The sequence below is a fragment of the Lissotriton helveticus genome, chromosome 4_1 (assembly GCF_964261635.1).
Source record: "Lissotriton helveticus chromosome 4_1, aLisHel1.1, whole genome shotgun sequence".
NCBI classification, from domain to species: domain Eukaryota; kingdom Metazoa; phylum Chordata; class Amphibia; order Caudata; family Salamandridae; genus Lissotriton; species Lissotriton helveticus.
In genome coordinates, this window is record NC_136063.1 from 139,984,381 (window position 1) to 140,000,756 (window position 16,376).

At 45.2% G+C, this 16,376-nt stretch overlaps 1 protein-coding gene across 6 annotated transcripts in view; it reads left to right on the forward strand.

Annotated features, from left to right (window-relative positions):
• The window catches only part of LOC144828423 (alanine aminotransferase 2), a 690,396-nt gene that overhangs the window by 584,776 nt on the left and 89,244 nt on the right, over nucleotides 1-16,376 (forward strand). The gene's annotated exons all lie outside the window — the stretch shown is intronic.

Below are 16,376 nucleotides of genomic sequence, written 5' to 3' on the forward strand. Positions count from 1 at the left end.
GGGCTCCAATCATGGAAGGGAAGGCTAGTTTTGGTGGGCTCCAATCATGGAAGGGAAGGCTAGTTTTGGTGGGCTCCAATCATGGAAGGGAAGGCTAGTTTTGGTGGGCTCCAATCATGGAAGGGAAGGCTAGTTTTGGTGGGCTCCTATCATGGAAGGGAAGGCTAGTTTTGGTGGGCTCCAATCATGGAAGGGAAGACTAGTTTTGGTGGGCTCCAATCATGGAAGGGAAGGCTAGTTTTGGTGGGCTCCAATCATGGAAGGGAAGGCTAGTCTTGGTGGGCTCAAATCATGGAAGGGAAGGCTAGTCTTGGTGAGCTCTAATCATGGAAGGCTAGTCTTGGTGGGCTCAAATCATGGAAGGCTAGTCTTGGTGGGCTCCAATCATGGAAGGGAAAGCTAGTTTTGGTGGGCTCCAATCATGGAGGGGAAGGCTAGTTTTGGTGGGCTCAAATCATGGAAGGGAAGGCTAGTCTGGGTAGACTCCAATCATGGAAGGGAAGGCTAGTCTGGGTAGACTCCAATCATGGAAGGGAAGGCTAGTCTGGGTAGACTCCAATCATGGAAGGGAAGGCTAGTCTGGGTAGACTCCAATCATGGAAGGGAAGGCTAGTCTGGGTAGACTCCAATCATGGAAGGGAAGGCTAGTCTTGGTGGGCTCAAATTATGGAAGGGAAGGCTAGTCTTGGTGGGCTCAAATTATGGAAGGGAAGGCGAGTCTGGGTAGACTCCAATCATGGAAGGGAAGGATAGTCTTGGTGGGCTCAAATCATGGAAGGGAAGGCGAGTCTGGGTAGACTCCAATCGTGGAAGGGAAGGCTAGTCTTGGTGGGCTCAAATCGTGGAAGGGACGGCTAGTCTGGGTAGACTCCAATCATGGAAGGGAAGGCTAGTCTGGGTAGACTCCAATCATGGAAGGGAAGGCTAGTCTTGGTGGGCTCAAATTATGGGAGGGAAGGCGAGTCTGGGTAGACTACAATCAACAAACAATTATTTAAGGGTTCAAGGGAAGTATTTAGAGACCCGGGCACAGTTATGACCCCCCACACACGTACTAAGAAACAACAAATAACTGTGGGTCTAATGATACGTTCAAGACATGCTATGTATAGCTGGCTATGTGTCTGCTGCTACTGTTTGTGTAGAGGACAGACTGGACAATCAACCACTGTGAAAAATGTCCATCAGTTACTCATCTTCGGGCTCCCAGTACATCATTTGGTCTACTCCACAGTAGTATGACCACCACTCTATCCCCATAGATATATATCGGAGAAATATAGTGGTGGATGAGTGTCTGGTAAGTTTTTTTTATATATATTTGTGAGTAACGGAAAGCAGTGCATAAAAAATAAGTGCGAAGGGAAAAATATAAGTATAAGATTAGATAGTGCATACAAACATTACTTTATTCTAAGGTCATGCACCTCCAATGTTAAAAACAACAATAGTGCAAAAAAGTCAGATGATTCAAACAAATAACTTCTGACTGGGCTATCTGGTCGACATGTTTCTGCGGGTAAAGGTCATATATTATACCAACCGCTTCCTCAGGACCCATAAACTTAATTGCTACTGCATAACGTGATAATGTGTGAAACAACAGGACATTTGTGAACAGAAAAAAGTGTCACCTGTACACTTCCATTTTCCTCCTATGAAAGTCCGGTTGAAATAAAGCCAGCATGTCAACATGTAATGAAATATAAACAATAATAACACCTTCATTAGTAAGGGCTAAACAAGCGATATTGCTATAATCATATCAGTACTGTATCTGGGTCAAATGACCCTAGTATGAATCACATTGTATCTAAAATCAATGCCTCACCTTAATTTGTAAGGGGAATTGCCTCACCTCACCTGGCAAACAGCTCAGGAAAATGAAGCCCCGCTCTAAAAATGCAGAAAATGTATACAAAGATCAATATTAAAAAACCTGTGTCGGGTCAAGGCAGAGACAAACCTGTGGGATGCTCGAGAAGCAAGCCACTGGGGGTCAATTGTCTCATCATTCCAAAGTCTAATTCCAAACTTATGGGCCACATAGTTAATTACAATGGTGTCAGGCATCAGATGTTAAGAGTAGCCAGTAATTAAAACCTGCTATTATTCCTTGATGTCTGCCCTTTGCCTGTTGAGCCAATTTGACAGATAGATAAAGCGCATCCAAGCATAGCTTGTGGGCATTTAGGTCTGCCGTCTACGGCCAGAAGATAGAAAAATATACTTTTCTGGGCGCGCGCTGTGGGTCACAGAACGCGATCAGGCGCTGAATCTCAACGCGCTTGGTAGAAAACCGCTCGTCACATTCTATGCCTAAGTGTAACATGCAGAAGCGCTTACGCTCGGATTCAATAAAGAGCGTCTAATCCATACCAATAAAGAGTTAAACATAGCCCCTCCTGCGTCTGGGTAGACTCCAATAATGGAAGGGAAGGCTAGTCTTGGTGGGCTCAAATCATGGAAGGGAGGGAAGGCTAGTCTTGGTGGGCTCAAATCATGAAAGGGAAGGCTAGTCTGGGTAGACTCCAATCATGGAAGGGAAGGCTAGTCTTGGTGGGCTCAAGTCGTGGAAGGGAAGGCTAGTCTGGGTAGACTCCAATCATGGAAGGGAAGGCTAGTCTGGGTAGACTCCAATCATGGAAGGGAAGGCAAGTCTTGGTGGGCTCAAATCATGGAAGGGAAGGTGAGTCTTGGTGGGCTCAAATAATGGAACAGGCAGCTAATCTCTTACGTCAAATTAGGCTAATCTTGTACATCAAATTATTGAATGGTCGACTAGTTTTATGGATCAAATCGTGGAACAGCAGGCTAGTCTAGTAAATTAAATCATGAAACACAAGATCCATCTTGTGGATTGAATTATGGAACAGCAGGCTAGTCTCGTAGGTCAAATCATGGAACGGCAGGCTTCTTATGTGGGTCAAATTGTGGAACTGCAAGCAAGACTTGTAGGTGCACCCAGGTGTAAGGTGTGGGCAGAAAATGATCTTGCTTTAGGGGTGTAATGAGGCTTACTACTGCACTGACCGGCCAGCTTTCCAAATTTTATTGGAATGGAGTAGTCCAGCCCCAGGGAGCGTGGCCTGGGAGAGCTGACAGAGGACTTGCTAGCCCTGACAGTAGCAGAAGTAACATTACATGTGAGGAGTTCACATAAAGCACTAGTTTGAATATAGATTTTTATTTGGTTGAGGAGTAACTTGATTAAATAATGTAATAAAGGCAGTACATTCAATTGGTATTTGTGGTGGAGGCATCGTTTATGAAGACACAACGCAATTCAAGAGTAAGTGAAATGTGGAATGCGAACAGAAACTACATCGATACAAGCCAGTGTCTTTTTAGGGCCTAGCATGTAGGAGAATGCACTAGCGCATGCGTCTCGCTTGCAAGATAATATTGTAGACAAAAAGGGCTTGGGGCCCGCCCATTGCATACCATTTGCTGGCTTCCATGGCACTCTTCTTTGCAGCCTCCTTAATTGGCCAGTGCAGGTCAATCGTCCCTTCCATTATTTGGGTGGAGCAGGGACCAAGCACTGATTGATTAAAAATTAAAAATGTAATTTAATCCGTTCCCGTGTGCTGCTCCTGACGTGATTGAAGTACTAATTCTTCCCCCTTCTGCTCCTCTTGCCTGTCGCTCCCTCATGGCGCTTGCTTTTTTTTTTCTTCTTTTTATTATCTCTGCTTGGATAGAGTATCTTCCTTGTACTAAAACCATTTAAAATGTTTCCCTTTTACATTAATTAGCGTGCAATGTGTTTACTTGTCTTCGTTACTGTCTCCTTTTTTTTATTTTTCATATTGTTTATAACCGTCCACGTGCATTGCCTTACATGGCCAAGAACAAACATTGATTGTAATGCTGTTCAATTGTGTTGCTATCAAGATGACTCATTTTTCTACCTATCTTTTTTGCCTCATATTATTTATCACTGTACCGTATATTGCCTACGTGGCCAAATAACACGTTTCACTTTCCCTTCCTGCGTATTTTGGCTTACCCGTAGAAAGAAAAAAAAGCATTGCCAAAGCCAATATGTCTCACCTACGTGAGAGCTATTGGTTTTTCTAATGCCCTGTATTCCTGTTGTAGAGCCGCATGTGTATTCTACAGTGAAGTGCTTTGAGGTTGACGAGCAGAAATGTTAGCTTTGTTGCTGGGGTAGTGGGCAGGTTCAGACTAGGACAGGAAATATGGCGAGGCACTAAAAAAAAGTGGCCCCCGTTAGTTTATCAGACCGGTAAAACAGTGGCTGATATTTGCTAATTGTGGCAGTTTTAAAATTGCAAAGAAATGCTGCGCAGGTGTTGCCTGGTGGCTCAGTGGACTAATGCCTCCACTGTAGGAGCCTGTGTTTGACCCATAGTCACAGGTTCAAATCCCAGCAGGTCCACTCAGCCTTTCATCCTTCTGAGATAGATAAAATGAGTACCATTGAGCTGGGGAACAATAAACATCTGTTATTCGGCACCAAGGTACCCTTCTGGGTGAACGTTTACAAATACAGGTTATGTTTTACCAGGTGAGGGAGATTGCAGGGTAGGGCAGGAGCTGAGGTTTCGGGGTCAGCTGGGAGGTGAGGTGTACTTGCCTGGCCAGAGGGACAGTATCCCAGACTCGGTGGCGCTGCCCTGCGCTCGGAGGCATCGACCAGAGGGTGACTGCCCGCTGCCTCTGCACAGCGCTGTTTACCGATGATTAATATGTAAACGCTATTTCACGGGCCGGAGGGGACAAAAACTCCTGTCTCAGCACCCAGCAGGGCAGGCTTCTGACGCCTCTCTGCACGTGAGGGGCGGGACTGGGACTCGGCCAACGAGCGATTGTGCATCTGTGCACTCGCAGTGACCTCACGGCTCACACCTGATCCAGAGCGCTCCGCATTTCATCATGGGTACCATGCGGTGGCAGCACGGTCCGACGAGAGTGACAATTAAAAAACACAATATTGTGCAACATACCTTTTCACAAGAGCGCCAACAACAAGCAGTTATAACCGGATTGCACACACGTTTATAAAGGGTGGGTGGAGAAAATAGGTGAACTGTCGTTTCCCAACAAAGGATTGTCGCTAAAAGCAATCGGACAACCCGGAAGAAAATGTGAAATGTTGGTATAACTTGACGGGGTGCAGGCAGTGCGTCATTTGTAAAAAATAAAAAAATAAAAATGCCAGGGCCCCTGTAAGGAGGCCTCTTCCGCTTGCGCCACCCATTGCCAGTAACAACACAGCTATTAACAATCACACTCCTGCAGGTTTGACAGTTCAGACTGTTCCAGGATCCAAAATCCATAAGAATCGGTTTCAATGTATATTTAACTAATAAACAACTGTTGTTGTTCTAATCTCCAAATTACGCAAACAGCCCTACCCCAGGGACTCCACCTTGTGCCCAACAGGAGCAAGGCCCAACTCCCATAGACAACGCAAGGAATCTAGGAACCATTCTGACTAACAAGCTCAGCACAACAACACAAAGCAATGCAGTAAACACCTCCTGCTTCCATATCGAGAGACGATGTGCCTAATGGCTAGGGCGGTTGCCCTCAAATCTGGGTAACCTGGTTCGAGTCTCGGCAAAGACCAGAACATCCTGTGATTCTGGGCAAATCACTTCATCTCCCTGTGCCTAACAAAAACGAATGTGTCTTCTTGCATAACACAACTGGTGCTCATGTAAAGTGCTCTGGTACCCGATACCAGACGTCACACAAGACATGGAACAACCTCCCAAAACACATCAGAGCCTCCTCCTCACTTACTTCTTGAATTCCACAAGAAGCTGAAAACCTGTCAGTTTGAATAACTGGCGGGGCCCACACATCTGCCAAAGTGCCTGGATACCCTCACCGGTGAGTAGTGCGCTATAAAAATCGATATTACAGAACATCTGCCTAAAAATGTCAGCCGTTTTTTCGTAATCGGAGACTAAACATTCCATAGTCTAGTGACGGGTGAGGCTGGCTACCTCCCTTTTGCACACGTTATTATTTTATGCCTTGTCTTGTCCAGGAGCCGGGCATGTATTTCTATGTTGCTCAGCAACAATACTGAGAATTAAAATCACACATACTCTTCGAGAGATGTTCATCAATGTAAAGTTATTTCAAACATCCAGCAATCTACGGCAGTCTCTCGCTTTCTGGCAATAGTTTGGAAGGTTGCTCTGGCGTTATGAGTGTTAAAAAGGGATATATTGAATGATTACAGTTACTTCTAGGACTTAAGACTTTGCGCGGATTTTTAGTGCACCGAGTACAGAGCTATTTTTCCGTTGGATCGCTCTAAGCTCAATTTATTTTATTTTACTTCAAGTCCATTGTCTAGTCTTGAAATGTTTTGCCGCCTAGTGGTGTCTTGTAGGATCACTTCGCCTTGAAGGATGGACGGCTGCCCCGAGGCAGTCATGCAGCTTGATGCAGACGTGAAAGACTCACTCGTGAGAAATTTGATGTTGTGAGCAGCGCTTTGCTAATTGCGTGTCATTTGGCGCTATAGTGATCGTGAGGCGCCTTATTGGATAACATCGGAGCTTAGACTAAAGGCATGGTCCGGCAGCAGGGGGCGCTGCGGGGCTGCCAGCAGCAAGCCTGACCTCGCAGCCGCAGGATCTCACCGTCTCGGCGGCGCTGTCCTGAGACCCGCCCCACTTCACAGAGTCTGGGGTACAAGCTGCGGGGCCGGGACACACCCGGCACAGACCGAGGGAGCGGGTGAAAACTGCTCACAGGAGTCACTGTGCAGAATAATCCGTTCTGCTCCGATTTTTTAAGTATGCGCCTAATTAGCGGGATTAGTCTCGCAGGGTCGGGGTCAAACTCGCGTTTACAGAGTATTAGAGTTTTACGGAGAATTAGTTTATCAGAACGCGTTATGGTATCGGGGATCAGTGGGTTAAGGGCACATCCTCGGATGCCCGCTGCTTGGAGCCTGGGACGCTGAGGCGAGCACCTTCAGAGCACTGTATGCTATACCGGGATGTAGCAGTGATGCATTTAGTGGTGTGTGTATATGTGTGATATATATATATATATATATATATATATATATATATATATATATATATATATATATATATATATATATATATATATATATATATATATATGTATATATATGTATATATATATATATGTATATATATGTATATATATATATATATATATATATATATATATATATATATATTTCCGTTAAGGTTTTAAGTATATAAGATACTACTTTTAACATGTGATAAACTGTTTGCACAATTTCCATTGTTTACAATTGCGATATTTTGCAGATCTATATCATGCTGCTAAATACCTGTTAGATCATTAGTACTGTATTTACTTAGCTTGTTATAATATAAATTTCCTTTCTGCATTTATGCAGGTATACATTTTCATTAATGAATTGAATCAGGAACATGTTTTTTGAATTATCAATGTGGCAAGGTAACATATTAATTTGAAAGAAAGGGGACCTAACAAATTTCTATTTATGGAGTCATGTTCACCCTATAGTATGTTGTTTATGTCTATAGGTCACATGGTGTGCACTACAGCATATAAGAATAAGGCATTTCAAATTGCATTTCACTGTGATTAAGGGCATAAGCCCGAAACGCGTCAGTCCGCTGCGCTTTTTGAACTTGGTGCAATAAAGTCATCTTGGGATTCGTTGGTCTTTGTTCGCCATAAGTTGGAGGTTCGAGATCGTTTGTTTGAACTCATATATATTGTTTTTCTACATAGAGCTTCATGTCACACGTCTGTGATACGCGCTGTAAATTAACAATGCTGCCATCGCTCTAGTGGCCGACGTCCAAAGGATGAAACGCTAAAATGGTGCCGCCGGATTTTACACTTGTTGTGATCCGCACAAGATGTCAGTGGCGAGCGTTCACAACCTCAGCCTCCTGATGTTTTAGTTGAAAACAATATTTTATTACCAGAATATTTAACTGGAATGTAATCACTTTAGATTGCAGCCATACAGAGGCCACGGTGACCCACGCAGTAGAACAGGAGCTTTACAAAAAAATATCTTACATTTATCCCTGGGGGAACCATCTGGCACCCCCACAAGGGCCAAGGGTCCATGGTACCACCACATAATCCACTCGTCTCTTTTCTTGTTTTAAACGACATGGGGACCAAATCCCCGAGTCATAAAATTACAGCCACAGCTTTCTCTTTACGTTGCGACCAGCCAATGTGAGTGTGTGTTTTCAGCTAGCTGTACTGCAATACTCTGCATAATATCACAAAGGTACAGCAGAATGAAATAAATATACATTTTTAAGCTTCATTTCTAAAAAATTACTGAATAGGTCTATACCAACTCACAAAAAGCATATTTTCTGTGTGACTATAAGGCTTTCTGCCAAATTTGGTGTAATTCTATTCGGACGTTTTGGCTGTATCTGTGTCTAAAGTTCCTATGGGAAATAGCATGGGGAAACAAGTTTTGAGGCCACCCCCTTCCCTTTTTCTCTGCCCCTGCAAGATGAACCGCCCCAAAACTTTCCAGCAAGAAGCTGAGGCAAATTAACCTTTTTTCGGAAAGTTACATTAGGATTCCTCAAATGAAACCAAAGTCATTAGCAAACCAAACATCCATCTCCTATGGAAACCCAATTCTAGTCGTAAGAATGTTTGTGTGTATTATAATATTCTGTGTCAGCCCTTCCTCAAGTGCTTGCCTGGCATGCGCTGAACATGATTTGAGTATAAACAAAGAAATGATGGGGGGTCTGGACTGTGCAGCTGGGATGGATACAGGCACACATGGTTGTTTTGTGGAGGGACAAAGTGTTAGCTAAAAAGGCTTCCATCGACTGGAGACCATACAAAGTGACTTGAGTCACTCAACATTCCATTGTTTTGTAGCTCGCTGTTAATCATCAGATGAGCCTTGGCCCCCTCAAAGGGATTGTCCAGTTTGAACTGCAGTGCCAACCCATGTCGCCTCTCAGGGAGGGCACGCACACCTGGATTCATGGCCGAGCACATCTGTGCCACGCAAGGTGATTTACTCCATGAGCCACTGTTCACCCTGTCTGTGTCATGTCAGAGCTAGTGTACTCCTGCATTGGTTGGAGTGGATGACTCTCTTCATCCCCCCGAGTCTTTAAACATCCCTGGCTTTGTGTGGGTGACTTCAGGAGCCTACTGTGCTCACGGCAAGTGTCAGCCTCATTTACATTCGTGTATCCTAGGGGGCTGTGTCTTGAAACCCACTACAGTTGCATTTTCATATAGCGCCAACCTTTACAGTGCCTTACATGAGCATCAGGAGATGTTGCACATCTGTTGGGATTTAAAGAGAGTTGCCTCGAATCACAGGATGACGAGGCAAGGATTCCAACCTGCTTCCCTAATTCCAAAGTTGGAAGCTCTAGACGCATGGTCTTGTGTATGCCTGATCACTGACCTGAGTGTACACCATTAGCGGAAGGGCGAAGCTTTTTCATTTAACTCGGCAGTGACCCCCGAAGAAGGGCGCTGCGTCGCCCGAAATGCATTGGGCTTTTATGGAATAAACACTGCCTATGATGAGCCAGGCATTAATCGTATTTATTGAATTAGTCCGGATGGACATACAATGAGTATCAGAAACCAGAAAATAATGGCCAAAAAGTTCTACACGTGGACATTCGCAATGGAAAAAGAGTACAACAGATTAATATTGGATAAATGAGCAATATTGGGTAAATGAACATTGGATAAATAATAGTATAAATTTTGAATGCCGCAAGGGCGGTGTATAGCTGTGCATTTGGCTGGGGCATGAACATGTCCCATTTGCATACACTTAGGTCGTACCCGGTGGCAATAGGGCATGCCACATACCAATCTGCACGCTAGCAGGAATCTAAGGACGATGAAAAACAAGAAATAAAAAAATGGTTAAAGTTTGGTGTGCATCCCTTAACTTTCAAAAACTGATCACTGACCTGATCATCTGACGTTAGAGGTCAGAGGATGCAGGAGTGCATAAGAGGGAGTTGTGAGGGTTTGGACCATAGGCACCAATGCAGTAGGTTCAGTGGCCCCGGGCCTGGGGTGCCAGGGCCCCAGTGCCCCCGTGAGAGCACGGACGTCTCTCGGGCCCGAGACTCGCATCAAGAAACCGAGAGTTCGAGTGTCCGGAAATGAACATTGACGGAGAATGGCTGGCCAGCGAGCCTTACCCGAGGGCCCTGGAGCCCGGGGTCCGCAAGGCTTACTCGGGTGACTGCGACTCTTAACATTTTTTATCACTATTAGCAGTTTAATACATATATATTCATACCAAATCGAGACTGAAAAACGTAAAACGTTCCGTAAATGTGAAGGAGTTTTAAAACCGGAGGCTACACGTTGCATTGATCTTTGTTTTGATTCGTGAGAGCAGCGCAATGACATCAAATGAATGGGAAATACAAGAGGCCTCAGAGGGGGCGCTGGCGCGAGGCGCTGACAAAACGAGAGAATGCATTAGGAGCGAAAGACCAATCGTGATAGGCTGGGGGCTATCAGCAGGGGCGGCTCTAGGCTCACGGGGGCCCTAGGCAAGGAGCGGAGGTAGGGGGCCCGGCAGAGGGGGTCTGGGCAGGGCGGAGCACGGAGGCCAGTGAAGAGGGGGGGGTCAGGCTGTTTGGAAGTGGAACAGAGCCGGAGGCCACCAAATCCCTGCCAGGGGCCGCCACGCAAATATGTGTCCATCCTCAGAGGATTCTTATATTAAGGATTTATATTGGTGTGGTGGCCCCTGGGGTTTGGTGGCCCTGTGCAGGTGCACAGTTTGCACATGCCTAAAGCCGGCCCTGCTATCAGGGCTCTTCCTCTTACAGAAATACAATAAAAATGCAGCAGAGCTCCAACTTTCTCATTAAAATTGCCAATTATGTGTTTGTTTGGTTTGTGAATGAAATAAAGCATTTCATAATATGTGCATTGGGTTAATGTATACTTGTTTTTGTAGCCTCCTTGATGGTTTCTAGGTTCAAAGCGTCGGCGGGTGTCCCAGCTTCCCTTCCCCTGGCAGGGCCCCGTGTGTGCTCTTGCGCATGAAGCGGCCCTTGTTCCACGCCGCGGGAGAGGGGTGCGGAGCCGCCGGGCCGGGGTTGTGTTTCTCCGCGGCTCCGGCACAACACGGCGCTTTCAGGACTCACAGGGCGCGGCTGGCAGGACATCAGAGGGGCAAGGGGTGGGAGGTCAGGTGGGGCTGCAGCTCAGTGCGCCAGTGGACCGGAGGGGGCTCCGGGGTGTCGGCGGCTGGGGTGCAAAATATAGAAAAGGAGGAAGATTATTCGCAGGTGTTTGGCTCTCTTTATTGTGCATTGCCCTCTGTGTGCCTCCAGCGATGTTCGAACGCGCCTTCCTATTCTTCTTAAGCCCTCTGTCGTGTCCTGGTAGTGAGGAGGCGCTATAGAGCGTACACCTGATAGGAAGTCAACTCTAAGCATGGGCGGATTTTGCGAATTGGCAATCTGCGAACTTGCGTATTTACGGATTCGCAATCCGCAAAATCCGCGAACTCTTGCAACATTTTTTTTTGTGTTCGCAAGGGTTTCTGCCAGTTCGCGAGGGTTGTGTACCAGTTCGCAATTGCGAACTTACTTGTCGGCTCGCAACGGCCGTGACTATGTTGTTTCTACGTCTGGTTCATCATCACAGGTTCACAGCACCCTCTGTTTCACCACTGCCACCCTCTGGTACACCCATGCCACCCCTGGTACATCACTGCCACCCTCTGGTTGGTTTATCACTGTAGATTATGGGGGTGAAAAAAAGCAAGCACACCTGCCCTGCTTCAACTGACATGAATTAATTTGGGGTTGATTAATGTGTCACTGAATTTAAACTTCCAGTCTGGCTGGCACCTGCTTCCTTATCTGTAATTTGCTTTCTGTTGCAGTGCAATTTTTTTCACAGGACCTTTGTGGCCTACTTGTAGCTATTCTCTGAGCCTGCTGTGAGGGTCAGAGCAGGGTCATAGAATAGTTGCAAGTAGGCAACTGAACTCTGAAGGGGCCCCTCAGGAAGCACTACAGGGAATGGTTACTAATTATAAGATTGAACTTTTGCACCTGCTGAGTGCTTTCAGTTTTGCAAAAATCCAAATATCCAGCAGCATCCACAAAAAGTAATCCTTCCAGGTCAAGATTCAAATCAAAGTGACCAGCACATGAAGAAAGCACTGGGAGGAGCCTACTGGACAGGAACAGGAAGTTGGAGACTGTGGGGCACTTCCTTCCTCCCACCCCCCACCCCCAAAATGGACTCCTTGCAAAGAAAAAGTGCAGGCAAATGTCAACCTGAGGAGTTATTCTGATAAAAATCATAATTTTCAAGGTTTATGCTGCCTGCTGGTGGATTTCTTGTGCGAAATTGCAAATTTTGCAATCTCGCAATTGCGAGATTGTCGCTGCCCGCCGCATCTACGTGTTCGCAAGTGTTTACTCCCGCGAAATTGTATAGTATTCTAGTTGGCAAGTGCGACCAAGCAAAAAATCCACTTCGCACGGATTTTACGAATTTTCGGCAAGTTCGCGAGAGTTCGCGACCGGAACGGATTTTACGCTCATGCTTAGTCAACTCTGCCCTGGTGAAATATTGCTTTCGTTGAAGTAAAGCGTGAGCGGAGCAAAGAGATATCTGGCCCGTGTAGGTGACTTCCAGTACTCTGACACTGTCACTAGGCCGTGTGGTGGTGGGTGGCACTGTCCCTTGTTAATATCCAGTTTGCCGACAGAGTTTGTGGATTCCATGAGTCCACCTCTGGGACTAGTTTCGTGCAGTTCCTGCATTTTGTGTCTGATACTCAGACCCGTGCAGCCATGGTGTGGGGCGGTTTCAGCAAGAAGCTAAGGTGGAATTAAGTGTCCTGTCAGAGGAAACCCAAAACAACGAAAGAACATGGGGGAGAGAGAGAGAGAGAGAGAGAGAGAGAGAGAGAGAGAGAGAAAGAAAGAGAACGAGAGGGAGAGAGTGAGCGAGAGAAAGAAAACGACCGAGAGAGAGATTCATTCATTCATTCATTCATTCATTCTTTCCCCATCATTTAACCTGGCAGAGAGATACCATTTTTATTGTATCATGTTATTTAAAACCATATGTAAACAAGCATTGGCATAGCCAATAGGTCTCGCTTTTGGGACCGTATAAGTATTTAGTTATGCCGCACAATACCCTTGGTGCAACAACATTAACTGTTGCATGTTAAAATCCTTATAAGGTCCCAAAGCTGAGACCTATTGGCTGTGCCAATGCTTGGGCGTCATGGGGTCTGTTTGTGTATTGTCGCGGCCACTGTCGAGGGTTGCTACAAGCACTTATTGATCAAACTAGGATTCGTCGGATGCTCAGATTTTTATTTTTTTTATTTTTAGTTGCTTGTTTTTAGGTCTCGCCTGAGCCAGTGCATGCGCTGTCTGCAAGACATTTAGTAAGCGGCTTTTGAAAGTGCCACCACAGGCTTTTGGTGGCCTCAAGCTTGCGTGCACGCTCACCTGCACCCGCCATCTGTCTTTTCTCCTTCACACAACTCCCACTTCTCCCCCTCCCCACCACGGACACCCTGACTCCCTGGCACTTGTGGGGGTGACCCAGATGGAACCCCTATCTATCCCGGAGCCAACATAAAAAAAACAAAAAACTCATGTCCTAGGTACTGCAGTATTCCTGCAGGACCCAGCGAGGCCCTCCTGTGAAGTACTGCAATACTCGCACGGGGACGCCATTTAAGGGACACCCCAATACTTCTGCAGTACCAGATAAGCTTCCTCGTCTCATTTCCTTGCCTTCCTCACAGCCTAATTATGGTTCTCCCACTCCATGCGCCCCATCACAGAGCACTGCTGTGGCTCGGTGTCTCTCCGCCTCTCCTCCCCCACCTTCTCCTCCCTAGTTGCCAGTTGCCACCCCCTACTATTGGCTTTGCTAATGTGTGTAAAATTGTGGCAGTATTGGTAAAGTCAAAAAAGGTGATTGGGAGACTGAACATTTTATTTTTGTATACTTCCAAGATGGTCTGTTCATTGAGTCTAGACGCAACATGGCAAAGACCGTGGAAGTCTACACAATGTTTCAAAATGGCTGGCTGCAGCTATTGTCTTTACCAATGTTTGCGATACAACTTTTCAAGCTTTGGTAAGATCAATAGCTGCATCCGGCGGACATCTTGGAAAGTTGTTTTCTGTGCTTCCAAGATGGCTGCCACATTGCGTCAAGGTCATATTTTAGCCCCATATATAAAGAAAGCAATATTCAATGGCACAAGCGCCAACAACAACCATCTGCTCATTTCACACAGCTATAAACCAACGCTAGCATATCACAAAGCAAACAAATGACAACTACATACCATATTAAGAGACGATTAAAAGACAGACCTGTTGGCTTTATCAGTGCTTCTTTCATAGTCTAGAGGCTAGTCAAACATTTGTGGGCCTACAGTTGATGGATCTTCCCTCTCACACTCAAGTCACTCACTCAGGTGGAGGTATGCGAGAAGGAGCATCTTTGAGGCTATCTGAAAAGATTTCCACCACTGGTCGCCGAGGCGGTAATCCTTTTGGTGTAACTAAAATTACTCTTTAAGGATGTACAATGAGAAATGTTTTAGTCCAGTTCTGAAAAGGCCCGCTTTGGGAATCTCAGGGCCTTCGCGCGAATTAGGTGCCCTTCTCTCTGCGCTGGTTACATTGTAACCTCGCACTTCGATTCCGTGAAGGCTAATTATTACACCATCCCCCAATTCCGGCCTGGTGGTTTCTAGGGGAAACATCCTTTACAACGAAACTTTTACAACGCACTACCATTACGACGCAACTTTTACAACGCAAACCATTACAACTCATAGCGCTGGGGGGCGCTCTAGGATAGGGAATGTATTTAATATACTATCCAACACCTTCCCTACTATCCGCGGGGACTGGAGTTGGAATAGTAAATTAAATAAATCACTCCCCAGCGCCTAAAAGCACTATGCGTTGTAATGGTATGCGATGTAAAAACCGCGTTGTAAAGGCATGCGATGTAAAAGTATGCGTTGTAACGTCATACATCCGGTTTCTAGGCGCTGTAACATCAGCCATCTCACGCACTACATTGCATTTTATCCAGTGTAGGTTGTGAATCATCAGTTGTTTGCTGCTCTCAGTATGATTGTGGTTAGCCTGTCTACTACTTCCACCTCAAAGAACTCTAGAGTTTCTACAAGAAATGTAAAGAGTTTCAGTGGCCATAATCACAGTGCTGTGTGTGCTTTTGATACTGTTGTGGTTTACAGTTCCTATAACCAATGTAAACGATTTCAGTGGCCATCATCACAGTGCTGTCTTCGCTTTTGTTACCCGGTGTCGTTTACAGTTTCTATAAGTTTCAGTGGCCATCATCACGGTGTTGTGTGTGCTTTTGTTACCTGGTGTTGTACACAGTTTCTATTAGTTTCAGTGGCCTTCATCATAGTGCTCTGTTTGCTTTTGTTACCTGTTGTCTTTTACAGTTTCTATTAGTTTCAGTGGCCTTCATCATAGTGCTCTCTTTGCTTTTGTTACCTGTTGTATTTTACAGTTTCTATTAGTTTCAGTGGCCTTCATCATAGTGCTCTCTTTGCTTTTGTTACCTGTTGTCTTTTACAGTTTCTATTAGTTTCAGTGGCCTTCATCATAGTGCTCTGTTTGCTTTTGTTACCTGTTGTCTTTTACAGTTTTTATTAGTTTCAGTGGCCTTCATCATAGTGCTCTGTTTGCTTTTGTTACCTGTTGTCTTTTACAGTTTTTATAAGTTTCAGTGGCCTTCATCATAGTGCTCTGTTTGCTTTCGTTACCTGTTGTCTTTTACAGTTTCTATTAGTTTCAGTGGCCTTCATCATAGTGCTCTCTTTGCTTTTGTTACCTGTTGTCTTTTACAGTTTCTATTAGTTTCAGTGGCCTTCATCATAGTGCTCTGTTTGCTTTTGTTACCTGTTGTCTTTTACAGTTTTTATTAGTTTCAGTGGCCTTCATCATAGTGCTCTGTTTGCTTTTGTTACCTGTTGTCTTTTACAGTTTTTATAAGTTTCAGTGGCCTTCATCATAGGGCTCTATTTGCTTTTGTTACCTGTTGTCTTTTACAGTTTCTATAAGTTTCAGTGGCCTTCATCATAGTGCGGTGTTCGCTTTCGTTACCTGTTGTCTTTTACAGTTTCTTTTAGTTTCAGTGGCCTTCATCATAGTGCTCTGTTTGCTTTGGTTACATGTTGTCTTTTACAGTTTGTATTAGTTTCAGTGCCCTTCATCATAGTGCTATGTATGCTTTTATTACCTGTTGTCTTTTACAGTTTCTATTAGTTTCAGTGGCCTTCATTTTAGTGCTCTGTTTGCTTTTGTTACCTGGTGTCGTTTACAGTC